Source organism: Homalodisca vitripennis, chromosome X (assembly GCF_021130785.1).
Source record: "Homalodisca vitripennis isolate AUS2020 chromosome X, UT_GWSS_2.1, whole genome shotgun sequence".
Lineage (NCBI taxonomy): Eukaryota > Metazoa > Arthropoda > Insecta > Hemiptera > Cicadellidae > Homalodisca > Homalodisca vitripennis.
Window position 1 is genome coordinate 30,008,532 of NC_060215.1, and position 20,165 is coordinate 30,028,696.

The following is a 20,165-nucleotide window of genomic DNA, read 5'->3' on the forward strand; positions in this document are numbered from 1 at the left end:
GAAGGCCACGTTGAGGAGAATGATCGTATGAAGGACATGTTGAGGAGCTCTGTATAGTGCACCACTTGTGGCCGAGACCGGAGCCAGCTAGTGTTGTGCCAGTCACTGAACTCGTAAACTTGATAATTAAATCGACATTGATGAGTGTGCCCTAGCTGACTGTGGAAGAAGCTATTTGGTGTATGAAGGCCACGTTGAGGAGAATGATCGTATGAAGGCCATGTTGAGGAGCTCTGTATAGTGCACCACTTGTGGCCGAGACCGGAGCCAGCTAGTGTTGTGCCAGTCACTGAACTCGTAAACTTGATAATTAAATCGACATTGATGAGTGTGCCCTAGCTGACTGTGGAAGAAGCTATTTGGTGTATGAAGGCCACGTTGAGGAGAATGATCGTATGAAGCACATGTTGAGGAGCTCTGTATAGTGCACCACTTGTGGCCGAGACCGGAGCCAGCTAGTGTTGTGCCAGTCACTGAACTCGTAAACTTGATAATTAAATCGACATTGTTGAGTGTGCCCTAGCTGACTGTGGAAGAAGCTATTTGGTGTATGAAGGCCACGTTGAGGAGAATGATCGTATGAAGGCCATGTTGAGGAGCTCTGTATAGTGCACCACTTGTGGCCGAGACCGGAGCCAGCTAGTGTTGTGCCAGTCACTGAACTCGCTAACTTGATAATTAAATCGACATTGTTGGCCGTGCCCGTGCTAACTGCTTTTGTTCACTCCACTTTCGTCAGCATAAACAGACCTGCTTCGTCCTCGTTCGTAGAGAAAGCCTCTCAGCATCTGACAAACGTGTCAATAATTTCTTCATCAACTGATTGTTTAGTATTTTGTTAGGTGCTTTTAGAAAGGTGTGTCTGTAATGTGTGTTATGTCATAATGTGTGAAAGTTTTTATCAATTTAAGCTCGAAGTAGGGTTTCTCTTGCTATCCAAATTGATATGGACTGTTCTTACCGGCGTAATTAATCTCAGGGGAAAAGTAAAATTTCTTGGGTAGATTAATGAATCATGTCTGAAGTATTTGCTGTATTTACTGTAAGTTCTCAAATTTTTTGTTTTATACTAGTCGGGGAATCTTAAGACCAAGCTACGACTTTGGGCTTGTGGAGAAGAGTTGGCAAGCATTAGGGCCAAAGTCACCTGGACTTAGGGTGTCTGAGTACTCCTCGTGAAGGTGGCCCTAAACAGAAAGTAGAGCAGGAAGGAAGACCACACTAGAGTAAGTTGAGCAAAGCAAACGAGTGGGGAATACTTCGACTACTAAGGGCACGAAGGAAACAATACGATTAGTCAATAATCTCAACATGTTGTTATTTTGTTGGAAAAAATGCTAACGAGTGGCCACTCTTATTATTCACTCCTGTTTTTCCTTCTTTCGGATTTCTGGTGGCCACACATAAATATTACAGTGAAATGCTAGGACCCAGATTAGGGGCGTTGACTCCTAAGCAAACAATTGCCATTTGGTGGAAACTTCACCTCTACCGGCACAGGATGCGTCCAGGTTTGAAGAAAAGCGTCACTTCCTTTTATTAATTTGTTCTGGATTTTATAGCTAAGTACGTTTTCTCACTCGCTCTCCTGTTTTTCCGATGGCTGCAATAAGTCAGTTAGATTGAAATGCTTGAAACCTGGCATGGTAGGGCCTCTAGATTACTCTAAAGAGTAGAATATATGGCCATTTTGTTCACCTGATTGAAATCAGTGTATTTCACAGTTTTAACTTTTAAACGGTTAAATATGTGTATATAGCTCTGAAGAAGTACCTCTGTTTAAAGTAATGTTCCAGCAGTCAAAATAAAATGATTTAGATTTGAAGTAAACTTATATATTTTGGACATGGAAGAAATGTAATTATCACAACGTTTTTCTGTTATCGGTACCTTTAAAACCTGGTATTACAACTTGTGGAGGAGGTGTACATTTTGATTTGTCTCTGCTACCACCCATCATTGTGGGAAGGAAGTACCACATCCTTCATTTAAAATTTGTTATTGCCGATGGAAGGTTTGAAAGGATAATAGGATTCCGGACATTTGCCATTTTTAAGATTATGAAGGGTATAACACGACGTTTCGAGGATTGGAATCCATCCTCTTCGTCAGGTGGGGGAGATATTAATACATACAAAAATGACGATCAGAAAGAAGTAAATAAGGAAGGGTAAGGGTCCAAATATACCCTAAAGCTGCTTGGAGTCCAGTCCAGATGTGACTGCACGGGATGCAAGTTCCGAGCACAAATCACAAGTACGAGGATCACAATCACACATCACACTATCACAGGCTACAGTGGGATACTAACTAGTTAGATGTGCTCAGAATTTGCATCCTGTACAGTGAAAAGCCTGGACTAGACTCCATGCAGCTCTTGGATATGTTTAACCCCTTATCTTCCCCTTCTTATTTATGCCTGTTCGTTTTTTTTGCGTATTAATACCTTCCCCACCTGACGAAGAGGATAGATTCCAATCCTCGAAATGTTGTGTTAAACCATTTATAACCTTAACGATGGCAAATGTCCGATATCCTGTTACCACATCATATAATATGAATAATTTTAGGCCTTATGAAATAAAAGTATAGTATCAACTGTTGAAGTTAACAAGAGAAAGGGGAGGAAAAAGTTTACGGGCTGTTCTCTGTGGAACACCGATACCCATGCATTCGCAAATTATGTAATTTATGTCTGAATCTGGTTAGGCATCAATTTGTTTTGTTAACAATGTAAAACCATCTTGAGGATTCATAACCCGGAATGAATACAAAGAATCTGCAAATTTTGGGAATCCACACAAAAGCCCATAGGGTGACCACTACGTGATCCTGTCCAACAAAAGCCCATGGGGTGACCACTACGTGATCCTGTCCCTACAAAAGCCCATAAGGTGACCACTACGTGATCGTGTCCACACAAAAGCTCATAGGGTGACCACTACGTAATCCTGTCCTCACAAAAGCCAATAGGGTGACCTCTACGTGATCCTGTCCTCACAAAAGCCAATAGGGTGACATCTACGTAATCCTGTCCTCACAAAAGCTAATAGGTAGACCTCTACGTGATCCTGTCCTCACAAAAGCCAATAGGGTGACCACTACGTGATCCTGTCCTCACAAAAGCCAATAGGGTGACCTCTACGTGATCCTGTCCTCACAAAAGCCAATAGGGTGACATCTACGTAATCCTGTCCTCACAAAAGCTAATAGGTAGACCTCTACGTGATCCTGTCCAACAAAAGCCCATGGGGTGACCACTACGTGATCCTGTCCCTACAAAAGCCCATAAGGTGACCACTACGTGATCGTGTCCACACAAAAGCTCATAGGGTGACCACTACGTAATCCTGTCCTCACAAAAGCCAATAGGGTGACCTCTACGTGATCCTGTCCTCACAAAAGCCAATAGGGTGACATCTACGTAATCCTGTCCTCACAAAAGCTAATAGGTAGACCTCTACGTGATCCTGTCCTCACAAAAGCCCATGGGGTGACCACTACGTGATCCTGTCCACACAAAAGCCCATACACTCGGCAGTTATTGATGGTGGTATCCGGTTTAATCCAAAACAGAACGTAAACTTACCGTAATATCTATTCCATTGTTCGTAGTGGAGGCTCGTCATTTACATGGACAAGATGTTAACCCTGATACTTAAACATTATACGTTAACTCACCGCATTATCCATTGTGCATTGTTACTAGAAGCTTGTTATTTTTACGAGAAATGAAGCAATTTCGTTTCCTGAGTAATCATCTGATCTTGTCGCTTAGAGTGAGGTAACGCTTAATGTCGTAAAGGTAGCAGTCAATACAGTGACAGAGCCAGGGGAGGGGCCATGGCCCCTCAGATATTTCCAAAACGGACGTGTTTATTAGAAATACAAATGTGGTGTAACCAGTACAAATAAATTAACTTACCTTCATGAACTAGTCTTTGAGTATGAGTAAATTTCTTTCCAAACATTGTATCTTTTATTGTATCGAAATGCATGATTGCCTGTTACAGAATGATAATGGTGTACTAAACCGCGGGAGGCTATCTTTAAAAATGAGGACTAAATTCCACCCATAGGCCAACTTTTTTATTGTTTTTTACAAAACTCATTTTTTATTGTTTGTAAAATATCACTCACTTTATTCCTAACCAAAATTTATGGATTATTCGTATCCGTGGAATTCTAAAATAGTGATCACCATGTGATGTTCATCGGTAAATGTCCAGTTTATTTTATGACGTGACTCATGATATGTGACACACCCACGGCTCCCCAAAACATGTGGAGTTTTTTACACTCAGTCCTCCATTATGGGCCTACACAAAAAGCCTATTGCCGACCTCCCCCCCCCAATATCCTCCTGAACCACTTCCCTTTTCTTCGTCCCCTATTCTCACTCAAGATCTCAGCACGATAACCTGGTATTTATCGAAATGGCGGTTTTTGTTATAATGATGTTTCATAATGGCGAGAAAGCAAATAATTCAGATGAACAAATAGGTAATATTTATATTTTAAATTTAATATTTTAATAATTTCTTTATGTTTTTTGAAACAATATTTGAACATAAAAATCCATTAATGGCTATATTAACTTTTATTTGTACATCAAAGCATAGTAAGACTGTTTAAAGTCATTTTGCAAGGTTCCAATAAAAAATTCACAGTTTGATATTTAATAAGCTATCAAAGTAATTTTTCTTTGAAAACTCTGCCTAATTAACATAAAATAACAAAGTTGCCATAAAGTTAAATTTAGGAATATCATAAATGGACTTAGCCTACGTCAAAAACTTCCAGAATTTATTTATATTTCATTTTTCAACCTAATTATCATTACCAAAGTCAAATCATTTTATTTCTCCATATCACTGGAAAGGGAATTCAATTGTCTCTAAATCTTGACAAATGTATATCATTATCTTCAATAATGAGTAAGTTATACAACATTTAAGAAACTATTGTCACATTGTTTCCGGTAGCCAAGTGTTCCGGATCGGAAGTGTTACTATAACAATTTATTTTGAAAAGAACATTTCTTCACATTTCTTAGTTTTAAAATATTAAGTTTTCGATTTTTAGTGATTTTTCGCCGAACATCCGGTAAAATCGGACGTTGGCATTCAGAGGGTTAACAAGTAGACATTATTGCATCACAATGCGTCATCAAAGTTATGTTTAAGTATCACCGTAATCATGTACACGTATTCATACACAAATAATGTATATTTTTGTTTCTCAGTTGTTTAAATTACATTTAAAATGACAGTATATAACCAATTTCTAGAAATATGAGCAGGAAAAGCTACATGCTATATGAGCTGGAAGATTAAGAAAGGAAGGCTCCATGTAAAATATGCATTGTTTTTATGTTCGTATAGTAGTTATCTTGTTATTACTATTAATTTATTATTATTATTATTTTTAGATCTCATTATTGCTTGTAATCACTTTATTTAATGCTTCTTACTGTTAATACTTATTTTTATTTCTATCTTTTTTAATATATTAATTATTTTGTCCTTAATCGCTGTTATATTTATTGATTCATATCTATTTCTGCTTGCTTGCACTGTTCATTAGTACCAAATTGCTCATTGTTATTTATTTATGTTTCATTGTTCATAAATTATTTATCATTGTTATCTATTATAATGGTTAAAAGTTTTTTTTTTTCTCTTTCGTTTGTTGATATTCTAGGTTTTGTTTTTTCTTCATAGTTGATCATTGTTAGCTCTTTCATATTTTATTGCCTTGTTGTCTGTTAGTCATCATGTTGTTTTTCATAGTTTATTATTGTTACCTCTTATTGTTTGCTAATTCATTTGGTCTTTTGCATTTTACATGTATTAATTCATCTTAGTCAGGTTGTTTTGTACCTATTATCATACTACTCTGTTAATATTACTGTATTATGTTGCAGCTTATCTATATTAGCCTTTGTAACTTTTTACTATATTTTGTCAAAATGGGTTGTCCGTAAATAAATAAATAAAAGCTCTTTCATTGTACATCTCTGCACGACTCTCCAATTTTTCAATTTTGAGATATACAGTAGCTTTTTTTAGGGGCTAAAACTCTACCCAGTTTATATTTGGCACAGTTTCCTCGAAATCTTATACTATACCCTAAAAATGCTGTTATCAGATTAATAATTGCCAAAATTATCAAAATAATGTCTGATAAGGTCGCGTAATGCTTAAACAGCTATAGGAACGGCAGAACAGACACTGTGTTTTTAAACCAGACAAGCATTTGACAGAACAGATGCCTCTCGAGCTCGCTACCACCATAATAGGCGGTTACTTTTAATTTTTCTATTATATAAGATAAATATATATAATACTAACGTGTCTTACGCTTACTGAATCGCCTTTCCAGGAATATGCAAACTCAATATGTGTACGAAAATGTAAATACAATGCAGGACCAAGAATTGACCACTAAGGGGCACCATTTTTTTTATTATATCCCAACGACATTTAAAATCGCACAGATTCTGTATTTGAGATAAGGTTATCATTTATGTGACATAGTCCTAATGCCTTACTTTTGGTGCAGTTGTGTTTCATGGTGACACAGTTCAAAGTCTTAGAGAGATCGAGAAATCCACCACTAATACCTCACCAGTTTATCGATTATTATATTTGCCACAAGAACTGTTATCAGTTGTGGATTTATACTCTATAAATCTAAATCGTTCTGGATCCAGAATGTGGAATATATCAAATAATTTTGAATTCTTTCCAAAAATGTATTTGATATATTTTACTAAACGCGGGTAAAAGTGAAATTTGACGATAACTGCTTATTAATCAAGGATTGCCTTTTTGGCACACACCTGACAAGCGGTTTTCAAAATCGGTACAAAAATACCGTAAGTAATTTTCAATTGAAGAATTTCCAAAATGATTAGAGCCAACATGTGCAACTATTGATCAGCTGCATAGATCAATGTTAATGCCAAACATCTTTTAAAATTAAGTCATTGATTGACATGTCTAACGAATCACTTAATTCGGAGAGATGTAGTAAGCTTATAAATAAATATTCTGGGAGGCAGATCGCAGATAATCGTGCATGGACAAATCATGGGGTCAAACCACATCGTATATTCGTTTTACTGCTTTGATTCTTCATCCTAGGCCAGTTTTAGATACTTACAGCCGGGATCATAATTTTACCTCATGTGTATGGTGTATATGATTCCTCTGAGCTTAGTGGAAAACATCCTCATGGAGCAATGTTGATATACGTATGGACGCAAATGTAAAGCACCTTGTGTGATCGTGAAGCAATTGTGTGATCGAAATTACTTCCATCAGTCTGCCATAATACAGGGTGGCACATATGTCAGTTTTCCCATAAATTGGGATATTTATGTTTCGATAGGCTGGTAACAATGTCAAGTTGGCAGCAACACAGAGTAAGTTTATTGTTGTCTGTTCCAGTGGCCAGTGTAAAGCCATCTGTTATTTGTCTGTGTGTGTGTTTTTAAAATGTTTACATCCTTCAGTTGTCGTGGAAGCATAATAAAAGTACTGCTATAATAATTGAAGAGTTTAGTGATAAATATTCAGGTTTCGCGATACCCACTCGACAGTATATGCGGAAGTTAAATAAGAAATTTGAAAACACAGGAAGCGTTTTAAATGCCCCGAAGTGTGGCCGTCCACGATCAGTTTGTAACAAAGAAAACCTGCAGAAAGTTGCTCAAGCTTTTGTAGCCATTCCCGGTAAATCGACTCGTAAGGCATCTGCTGAACGAGAAATATCAAGAAGAAGTGTGCAAAGAATGTTAAAGCAATTAAAATTTAAACCATACCGTCCACCTTTACTCCAAGCGCTTCCCGAGGATTATTTCGATAGGCGATTCTGTGATAGACAATAATTATCCGCTCAGAGGCTGATCCAAATTTCTTGCGATTCATTTTGTGGTGTGATGAGGCATGTTTCTAACTAAATAGACGTTTTATTTGGCATAACTGCGTGTACTGGTCGGATGTAAATCCTCATAACGTAATCCAAGCAGAACTCAATGTGCCTGGTGTTATGGTATGGGGAGGTATTTCGAGTACTGCACTGATTGGTCCTTCTTTACTTCAAGGAAATGTTAACTAATAATAATAATAAATCTTTATTGTGTTCACAATTTAAGCAAATTGTATACAATCGTCAATATACATGTATTAAAATGAATTAAAACTAATTAAAATAAATCAATTTAAATGCAAGTCAATTCAGTCATTAAAAAGTTTTCAGGTATGCTGATTACAATTTAGAACAGAACTAAAGGACTAGCCAATTTATTTCAATTAACTTCAAATTTAATCCCAGCGGCTCATCATAAACTCTTCAACAGAGTAGAACACCCTCGACACCAATAGGTTTCTCAATCGAGCTTTGAATTTTTTAGGATCATTTAAATTTTTTATCTCATCAGGGAGCTTATTTATGAACCTTACGCCAACCTCGGATGGTAGACGTTCGAACATGGCAGTTCTGTGCTGTTGAATACGGAAATTGTCCCGGCCTCTAGTCCCGTATTGGTGAACGTCCCTGCCTTGGACCAACTCACACTTGAATCGGCAGTACAGAGCAACCTCAAGGATATAGAGACAGGGCAAAGTCAGTAATTCAAGCTCCCTAAAGGAATTTTTACATGAATCTCTGAATTTCAATTTTGAAATTAGTCGGACCGCTTTCTTTTGAATTCTAAATACTCTTTCAAATTTGTATTTAGAACAGCTGCCCCACAGTCTCAGCCCGTATGTTATATGAGGATATACAAGGCCAAAATAGGCCGTTCTTAGTAAGTCCAAGGAGCAAAACTTGGAGAGATTTCGTAAAGCATAAATGCCCGAAGAAACCTTTGAACAGATGCTTTCTATGTGATCGTCCCATGTCAGGCCTCGATCAAGGCACATCCCTAGGAACTTGGTAGAATCATTTTCCTCTAGGAGGACATCATCCACCATCACAGCAACGCAATCCTCGGGCTCATATTGTTGAAGGCAAAAATTTAACACATTTGATTTGGAACTGTTCGCTCTCAGATTCAATGTTGAGAAATACTGAATACATGAATTCAGTTCTAAAAAAGTATTGATTTCTAATTGGCTCTTTGTTTTAGCTTTGAAACAGAGCGTTGTATCGTCAGCGTATTGAACCATTTTACCTGTTAGGAGCGATTACTAAGAAAGTTACTTACGGTTGCTGCAAGAAGTAGTAGTTTCCCGAGCTCAGAAACAATCCCGTTTCTCAATATTAATTTGGCAACAAGATGGTGCTCCAGCACATTTCAGTATCCAAGTTCGAGATTTTTTTAAATAACACATTTAATGAATGGATTGGTCGCTGTGGTACAATCGATTGGCCTGCGCGCTCGCCAGACCTGATCCATGTGATTTTTCACTGTGTGGTATCATAAAGGAGACTGTGTATGCTTCAAAACCGTAAAATCTTGACAAACTCAGAAACCTAATTAGAAATGCATTTGAACTTGTTAATAACTATAAACCTTTATTACTAAAAGTTTGTGATTCTGTTCTCAGTCGTTGTATGAAGTGTATACAAAATCAAGGTGGCCATTTCGAACAACTGCTATAACGTTGTATGGTAATATGTAAGTAATTTCATATAATGATTTTTTCTTGCCTAAAAGTGTTTTATTCAGTTAACCTATAACGCATTTAAATTTCTCTTCTGGGGAAACTGACATATGCGCCACCCTGTAGAGTAAAGGTCCTGAGCTTCCGGCGTAAAATACATCCGTGCGAACAGCGGCAAACCGAGTGGGGACAAAATATGCTGACACCGACTCAGACCTCGGTCACAATCACATGTTGGCAGCGCCTAGCCACGCCGCGTCGTCGTCATGACCTTGCCTTCATGTAACCTCGAGTCTCAATGATGCAAGATGTGTCCGCCGTGCCGCTGAGACTGCCAACAACTGCCGTCCATGTGCCCACCACTCGGAATACTGTGGAGGTGTTTTGGAGGTTGAGGGAGGACGTAAGGTCACAGATGTTGCCTTCTTTCTTCTTACAGTAAAAAAAATACCTACATTGAGTATGAGAGGTAACTTAAAGAAAGTTAAAGAAGAAATTCAGGACATAAAAATGTTATAAATAAAATAATGAATTATAGTAATTAAATTACAATTTAATAATAATATAACTTTGGTACAACTGATTGGAATTATATTATTAACTATCGTTCAGTGAAACAAAAAAATCAGTAACAATACGTTTCAGATCGGCAATCTGATCTCTTCTTCAGGTAAAGAACTAACCTAATACATAATTACCAACTAGGTTAAAATAAACAAATCATACCAAAGCGTTGTGACACGCCTAAGTCAGGAATCACAACCATCATATTGTGTGTCAACTTCACTAACTCTAAAACATGCACTTAATACACTAATCATTAAATTGGCTGTGGTATGATTTGTTTATTTTGTCTTGGTTGTGCATATATTTGCGCGCTATTTTAATGCCTTCATTTGCTTTTCCAGCTCCATAAACTCTTCTGCGACCTTCACGTTTGAAACCTACGACACCGTACTTACCAAGTAACTCATGACAAACGATAACACTAAAAGCATCATTTTACACTGTGTGTAGATCTAAAAATTCATTTTTGGGAATTATTGAATCAGTCTTATTTTTTAAGAATTCATTTTCTTCTTACGTTTTACCACATCTTTCGAGGGAGGCTGGGTCAAGTGTGTCTACAAAGGTTGGCCTTTTAATTGTGTGGTAAACTCCAATTATATCTTCACCAAGAACCTTGGCCCTTTGGACAAAATTTATGCCAATGTTTCATATATCATTTACATGTTGACTGTTTTTATAATGGCAAAATCGTAGCTGTTAGGTAAGTAGTCATTTATTAATTCATCCGTTAGCCGACCTTTACCTGATAGTGGAATTTCATCTGACAACTTTCCTTTACGGGCGTGTTTAAATTTGCATAGCCTTAAACAACTCGACCTATTCTGAACGTGCCCTTTATAATGCAGTTTTGTAATTTCCACTTGATCCTCATGAGGCTTCATACTCTTTGTAATTCTAAATGCCTTACTGTCCCAACCATCGAGATAAATTGTTGATCTTCGACCGTGGAACTTGGAAAGTCCTAGAAGCTCCTTCAATCCCCATCATTGTGCTTGGTGATCCGTAAATGGCAACAAATCACTAACTGTATATTTTTGGTGGATTGGACTAACTGTAGTGAATTTTCATCCTAGAAATTTCTTTAACGGGCGTGTTTTAATTTTCATAGCCGACGACCCGTCTTCTTCTGGAGGTGGCCTTTACAGTACACTACAACTTTGTAATTTATACCTGATCCCATGATGCTCCATACTCTTTGTAGCTCCAAATGCCTTACTGTCCCAACTATCGAGATAAGTTGTGGAATTTTGTCAACCGTGGAACTTTGAAAGTCCTAGAAGCCCCTTTAATCCCCATCGATGCGCTTAGTACTCGACATCAATAACTGGCAACAATTACTAACTATACATTTCCCCAAAATAAGAGTTACAGTATTTGGACAAACATTGTTGGTCAGTTCAAAGAAGTGTTCCCGCGTTCTTGTCACAACCCATATAATGTTACGATATTGTCACTGTTGCCTTCATTTTCAGTTTACTTCCGGTCTTAGCCATTGCTCCTTAGCCACATAGACTATGGTTCTTGGAAGCTGCTGCCAGTGTTCGTACAACTGCGTTCCCTTTGCCAATGACCCTCAACCACAAATGTTCCTAACATTCGTTATTCTCTAAAAACCTATTTCATGTTTTTACAAATGTCATAGACTAACAATTAGTCCCAGATTTAATACAATTCCTTTACATTTATTGACATTTTCAAATACCTCAAGTTAGAACTCTTTGTTGCAGGATTGACAAACAGCAAAATTGATAAAAACCGACTAAGAGTATCAAAACTGACAAAAACATTACCATGTTTGAAACGTGTTAGTGTTAATCTGAATCTTACCACGCAATTGCAAACCTCTGAATCTCCTTTCAGAACCGCTCACTCCGCTGCTGTCACAGTTTGGCTCAACAGGACAGTACCTTCAGTAATGTTGTTACGATTTGCACTACGCCATACTACAAACACTATGTACACAACATTTACAGTATTCTTGAAAAAAGGAACCCTTTTTACCAATCTTCCTGATTCTATACTTGCTATATACACGGTATATGTTCTACACTCAAAACTCATAAGAGTGTAACAGACCACAAGTATTGGGCCATAAACAATTATAGAACAGACAAATACACAAACTGACAGCAGCGTCTCTTTTGTTCTCTTAGGACAAAAAGCTTATGAATTGCTTCCGGAGTGACACGATATTCAGGATGGTCAAGGATATTGAGGATATTAGAGGGTAGGGCCGCCTCCTATCGATATCCGTGACGAAGACTAATCTCAAAGTAATGTCCCCCCGGAAGAAGGGGAGGCCAGCTCTGAACCAGCCTCTCCAGTCAAAGTAAGCAGGGGGCACACCCTTATTGAGGCTAGCAAGAGCCGCCGAGGTTAGGGAAAACCCCACCAACTCCAACAGTCATCTCCCACAGTAGACTAGACCTATCGAATTACCCTTGCACCCCAGAATCTCGACATTTGCGGTTAGTGATGTGCCGCTCCTGGACATCCTTAAGGTTGCCCAGATTTAAGTGACACATCGGTCTTTGCTGTGCCCAGTGGTAGGCTCAACTGGAAGGTATAAACCAGCCAGAAGTGATCCCTTCTGGGTAGAACAGCAGCGTTGCTGCGAAAAAAACTAAACACTTAATAAAACTTAATAAAAACTAAACACAACATCAATTATTAAAACTGAACTACAGAATACAGGTCACAATACGTCTGCATTCGCCGACCAACCACCTACGACTGCATTTCAGAGTCGACAAATGCAGACGTATTGTGACCTGTATTCTGTAGTTCAGTTTTAATGATTAGTGTTGTGTATAGTTTTTTATTAAGTGCATGTTTTAAAGTTAGTGAAGTTGACACACAACATGGTAATTGTGATTCCTGACTTAGGCGTGTCACAATGCTCTGGTATGATTTGTTTATTTTAACCTAGTTTGTAATTATGTGTTGGATTAGTTATTTATTTGAAGAAGAGATCAGAACGCAGATCTTGAAACGTAGTGTTAGTGATTTTTCGTTTCACTGAACGATGGGAAATGTCCGTAAAATCCAGTTTCCTTCACAATCCTTCCATCGTCAAAAATAAACTTCAAATACGTTTGAATACTCGCCTCCAGAATGCTCGCCTCAGGCCGGACTGTGGCCTTCCGTCAGGTAAGGAGGTGACATAAGCGGCTTCTGTAGGGCCACGGGGGCGTAGCCTTCGACTGACAGGATAGACCTCGCCGACCGACTGTGAGTGGAATACGTTGGATTTTCTGTCGGTCTTGAGCAGAGTGGGCGCTACACCGCCAACGCTACCACCGCTGCATACTGAACGCTATGCGCTGAACACCACTCTCTGGCAAGTATCCATGGTACACTACATTCGAGTCTGCCGACTGTACCCAAGACACTTTTCGTCTTCTCCACGAAACAGTGTTAAATCTGAAATTTCTTTCATTTATTAAATTTTAATTTTTTAATTATTTAATTTTTCTAAGTCAAAGTACGGGTTTTGAACACAATTAAGTTTATTCAAACAGCCTACTAAAGCACAAATTGTTGCATGCGCGTTGCCCATTTCTTTTGATGGTGTTTGGTTCGCATAGATTTTTTAAAACTGAGTTTTATAAAATAAATGTGGGTTGGATTAAAAAATCAAATCAAATAAAAAAACAATGTTATGTATAACAAATCAAAAAGTAATACTTTTCAAAAATGTACATTTTTACCCAGGATGATCTACATAACTAATTTAATGTTTTAACTCATTATGAGACATTTAATAAATAAAAATAATATAATACAAAAATTGAGAAAAATATAGGCCCCTAAGATTACTATTAACCTGATTAGGGGTTCCTTCATTAATCAGAAATACAAACTTAAAGTTGTCAGAGCTCAACAACTCACAACAACCACAACTCAAATGGGTTTTATTTTTTTTATTTTATTTAAATATTAAATTATCAATGATAATATAAATATTCGGTGGGAATGCGCATTGTTTATATAACATCCTTAAATTGAAAGATTTGGCAGGATTCTACAACGACAAGTAAGAGCATAAAATAATTTTATGTCAGTATTTGAGAAAAAAGCGAAGATCAACTGGTTCTTACTTTCTGCTGTAGAATGTCCTACAGAGTGTTCCAAAATTGATATCAGGGAACACCAGCTTGTAGTCTAGGAGTCAAATTGAGACTTTTCATTATGTGACACCGGAGCTACAGCCTTCCTAAATCTAGGAAAGCAGCTTTTTGAAAAAGTAGTTGATTCGCATTGATTGAAACATTCAATCACTCCAACACACCGATTGACCACATGACCGCAACAAGCAGTACCACCCGTCACCCCCACAGTCCCCCCAGCAGCAAGCCCCTAACCCCGCCCCGAAACGAGCACCTTCTTCAATACAACTGATTCATAGGGGAGAGCGTTCCAAAGTTGACAAGCCTAAATAAGGACCTATTAAAAATGATTTAACGTTGAATTGGAAACGATAGTAATGTGGCTCCCCTTCTTGTAGGTCATTTACTAATATCAGAGATAAAGTTGAAATGATCGGACAGATAAACATGATAATATTTGGTTTTGTTGCAGAATATAAAGAATGAGGAATTTACGTAGTTGATGAAGTTTCATGAGTGATAATTGCTTAAAATACTGTGCAACTTTGCTCATGGGCTGACGTACCGAATATCTGCGCGCAGTACGGAACATGCAGGAAAGTAACTGCAGGGGTTTCGCAAGCACCACTGTCGCCGTTGACTCAGCAAGATATATCACTGAACTATAACCTGGCCAGACTATAGCCTCGCCCTGGCTGTGAGGTACTCAAGTAGATCAGCTTCCGCCTTTCTAATCCAGTTGCACATGAACTGTTTAGTCTGTTGCAGAACGTTCACTTATATCGACACTTTCAAATTTTTTGTGAGACTAGCAAAATAATTCAGAAATTAGGGATTTGGACCAAAAGGGTCATATCATATGATAGAATTCTATTTACAAATCAGTCATCCTATAATTGTTCACTAGAAATGGATTCGCATTGTTATAATTACAAGAGGCGTTTCAAGTGACATGTAATAACTAATGGATAATGGCGTGTAAAACAAAAAACGATTTAGGATGTTTAAATATTATTAGTTAAGGTTTTTTATTTATTTATTTTAACTGTCACCACTATTGTAAGTATATCCTTGATTGGAGAAACAAGGAAAACTGACTATGGCACAAAAATACTAAGACCGGAATAAATTACAATGGTCATAAACATGCATTTTTTTACATATTTCCTTGATCGGAGAAACAAAGCAAAATCAACTACGTCACAAAAAGTACTAAGACAGGAATAAATTACTATGGCCACAAATATACAATTTTTTATCTATTTTTTTGGTCGTGCCAACTAGGCAAACTCAATATCGGCATCGGAAACATAATTCACTCGAACTAGAAGTGCTCATACAGGGAAAATGCTAGGAAATTGCGTGCGAAGCCGCGGGTTATTGCTAGTATTTTACACTTATCTATTTGAGAGATATTCTATTCTCGTTGATTCGCGAGACTGAATCACAAATTAAATAGCTGAAATGTATCTCACTACTTATACATAATGTGTATGTAGTGGAAAGTTTTACAGCCAATACTACAATACCCTTACATACCAAGTTACACAACCGCAAGGAGACTTGAACGCCAGGTACATTGGTAATTGTATACAATCGAGTACCACTTGATATTTAAATGGATGATAAATTTACCTTTTGCATCAGAATTTTTGAAGAAATAAGCCCTATTTCATTGTTAACAGGTAAACGACAGCTAGAACAGTTGCTGTCGATAGATGTGTTTTATTTTACTCTCCATGTGTGCGTGTTAAAAGAAAAGATATTGCTGTTGTTAAAAAAGTTAATTTTTGTTTTTAGTGGAGGCATTTGTTTGGAACTCCACCGAGCTAGAAAATTTGGTAACGCGAAATTGCTCACCAACACGTGTGTGCCCCACGTTTACAGGCAAGTTTGTTTATCTTTAAGCCAAAATAGCACTTTTTAGCACAGCATTTTTTATATCCCGAAAACCACTCACTATTAAAAATTGTAAAATACCAAAATTTAATTTATTGTAAAAGTGACATGTGAAAAACAATGGCTAATATAAGTACGCAATTTTCATGACATTTTGTCGTGTAATCTTAACCTACAAATACCATTAAATTTTGAAAATGTCCAAATATAAGAGGCTGATAAAAGAAGCTAGTGCTAAAAACTTGATTTAGTAGATCTAGGAATGTGTTGTGACAAGTATAAGAAACGCATTGTGTTTGTGCAATTCGAATAGTACCGTTTCTTTATCTTCGTTGGTGGTTCTGTCAAAAGTTTGAGGTTATGTCAGTTTTTATTTCAACATGAGCAAGTTTGGCAGGGATTGTTTATCTTTTCGTTGGCGGTGAGATAAGACTCTAGATGACGGTTACTCAGGATGAATACGCGGAAAATGGGCTATAGCACGAGTGGTGCGGAAATAAATTTCCACGGAGGATTTCCCCAGAAACTGAACCCACTCACCTCCACTTCGCTTCCTAGTTTCTGTTGAGTAAGATCCGATTTATCACCTCCACTGTTACGTGTACTAATGAAGCCACCTTCAGACCGCGCTTCTTTGTAGTTCAGTATGTAAGTGATTTACACAATGATGCTATTCTGCTTTACGCAAGCAGTTTATGGCGTGGCCGTTGCACGAGCGCAGCGGCGGAAAATGCGACACAGATCCTGGGGCGTTTCGTAACGCTTAATGCCTCACTATCAGTTGCCGCCAAAATAGCAATTACACCGGTAGGCCTAGACATCCAGGTGAAAGTGATAACATTGTCTGTTATTAACTGACGGGACTGTGACTGTAAATTCGTGTCTTCCCAGAGTCGTGCCCAAGCCCCCTTCCGGCCGGCTTCGGTAACCGCGCTTCGGCACGAGCCGCCCGCAATCGTGGCCCATGTCGCTATCGTTTCCGTTCATTGCAGTTTATAAACTAAAGCCTCCACAAACACCGAGAATATGTACTCACTGGATCGTAACCGACACTTTCTGCGTTTGCTGTTTCATCCACTAAAATACACAAATATCAGCAGCAAAAGTCAACGGAAAATCTATCAACCTGACGTTATCATCTCCTTGATGTGCTTTTGGATGAGTTTTAAATGATCATGGAACACTGGCAATTGAACAAATTCCTTCACGGGCTGGTGTCAGATTAATTAATAATATCCCTGAGAGCATAAAAAATGTCAACAACCCAACACGGTTTAAAGCTCGATTAAAAGACCTTTCAGTGTCTGCAGTGTTTTACTCTGTAGATGTTACGCCGCTGGGATCACTTTTCGTAAATTAGTACCGATACTGAAGCCATGTATGAATGAGAGAGAGAATGTAATTTAATGTATGTATGCGTGCAATGAATGAATCTTAGAATAGTAAACTGCAAATTATTTAGCTTTATTTATTGATGTACCTTATTAAAATAAACAATCTGGAGTCACAACTCCTCGTCGATGACAATAAATATCGAAATACTGTTTCATAATTCCACGAGGAATTCTTGTAAATTCTTGGAATTTAACATGAAATTTTTTAAAATTGCTGATTGTTAAATGAACGTAATTTCTTGAATTCACAACCCGTACATACTGCAAAAAAATCACATTCCTTTCTTCAGTCCTGCAATCACATCTCGTACACACTGCAAAAAATCACATTCCTTTCTTCAGTCCTGAAATCGCATCTCGTACACACTGCAAAAAATCACATTCCTTTCTTCAGTCCTGCAATCACATCTCGTACACACTGCAAAAAATCACATTCCTTTCTTCAGTCCTGAAATCGCATCTCGTACATACTGCAAAAAATCCCATTCCTTTCTTCAGCCGTTTTGCATTGGGCCTAATTTAAAAAAATGGCCTATAATTCCTACTTTAAATGCCTATAATACATTTTCTGTCTTCAGAGAAGTTACTTTACAGAGAAATGACACTGGAATTTTGAAAAGCCGAAAAAACCGATTGTAACATCTTAATCGATTTCACCGTAATAAACAGGCACAACGGATTATCGAAAGATCGGACAGAATATAACGGAAGTCTTGCCGAATTGGCTGCAACATTTTCTCGAAGACTTTCTCAGGTCACTACGGACCTAACAACTTTCACGTATATTCTTTAATCTAACGCGTTAGACTTACAGCGTCGTCTAAACTGAAAATAATTATTTATTTCTCCTTTTTTATACAAGCAATGTAATGTAGTTGTAGAAATTAAACTGCCCCATTATCAACAGTCGGTACTCAATACGCGTTTATTGACACAGTTGAACTTAACAGTTTTTTAGTGCAAGTCAGAGCACATACAAGTTGCATTAGATAAATTAAATACACTTCGGGATAGAGTAATGCTACAAAATAATGTTTACATGCATGTACAGAGTATTTACAGATTGACCTGCCGACTTAGTATAGGCTCATCAAGGACCTCCTGAAGACTATAGAAAGCCTTTTCGACCAAGTGGGCCCTCAAGTGGAACTTGAACTATTCCATGCTCGTTATAATTGTTATTTGCGGTGAAAATAAACAATTTTGGTGCACAGTAATGTGGCAGCTGTTTAGAAAAAATCAAATGAAAAAATAACTAACACACTGAAAGATTCCAGTAACATAATAACTAAAGTATTTAGCTCAGTGGCGTCAGCTACAATTTTAATAAATAGACACTAATATTAAGAAGGATAAGTGATGAATACGAGTACAAATATAGATAATAATAAAATAATAATAAGAAAGATAATAAAATAAGTATTAGGATAATATGATTTGTTATGTTTATAATAATAACCATATTATAGGCTACTACAAAGATTATAAAACATACTGATCTGATTGATTAGATGCTTGCACTGTTGTAACACTTTTTAAAGAAATTCCAAACTCATGCACAAGTAGCCAGATCTGAGCTTCTTGCGAAACTTCGCTAAGTTCTGAATACTTTTAAGATGCTGTGGCAATTTATTAAGGCATTTGGGTCCGGCATACTGAAAGGAAAGTCTGAAAATGGATTTATTAACCTTTTGGTAATCTAAATCCGTTGTTGGTTCATCCCGGAAAGATAGCTTGGATTTAAAGTTCATACGTCATCGCCATTGTAATTTTACATGCATGTATGCCGCAGTGGAATATTTATTAGCGCCTGTTCTTTTATTCGAATTGACATCACAATAGTGTTTAAATAATGCTACAGCGTACTGCTATTTCTGCAACTATATGATATGCCACTTCAAGACACTCATACAAGCGAAATGTCAGACGACAATGGGTAGCGTCAGACGAACTTTATTATGTTTCTCTGTTCACATTTATAGTACATCTCTCTTACATCACATAATACGTGTATTAGCATTGTAAACAAAGTTTCACTGGCTTGATACAAATATCACATTATAATTGTTTATATTGAATACGAATAACGTGAAACAACCAATGAAATACCTTTAATTTCAAGTCTTTTAGTACAAAATTAGTTAGGGCCTGAATTTTTGTCAATAATTACTACATAACTACACACAGATCTATTAAAATTACAGAACATTATTACTATAAAGTAGTTGTCATGGTGTACAATTCTTTATTTGAAGTTTGTTTTTGACGATGCGATGGAAGGATTGTGAAGGAGATAGGATTTTCCGAACATTTGCCATCGTTCAGTGATAAAAAATCAGTAACACTACGTTTCGAGATCTGCAATCTGATCTCTTCTTCAGGTAAATAACTAGCCTAACTCATAATTACAAACTAAGTTAAAATAAACAAATCATATCAGAGCGTTGTGACACGCGTAAGTTCATGTTGTGTGTCAACTCCACTAACTCTAAAACATGCACTTAATAAAAAACTAAACACAACACCAATTATGACAGCTGAACTACAGAATACAGGTCACAATAGGTTTGTATTCGCCG

At 37.3% G+C, this 20,165-nt stretch overlaps 1 protein-coding gene across 1 annotated transcript in view; it reads left to right on the top strand.

The window, feature by feature from the left end:
* The window catches only part of LOC124368872, an 80,501-nt gene that overhangs the window by 21,423 nt on the left and 38,913 nt on the right, over positions 1-20,165 (top strand). The window lies entirely within an intron of this gene.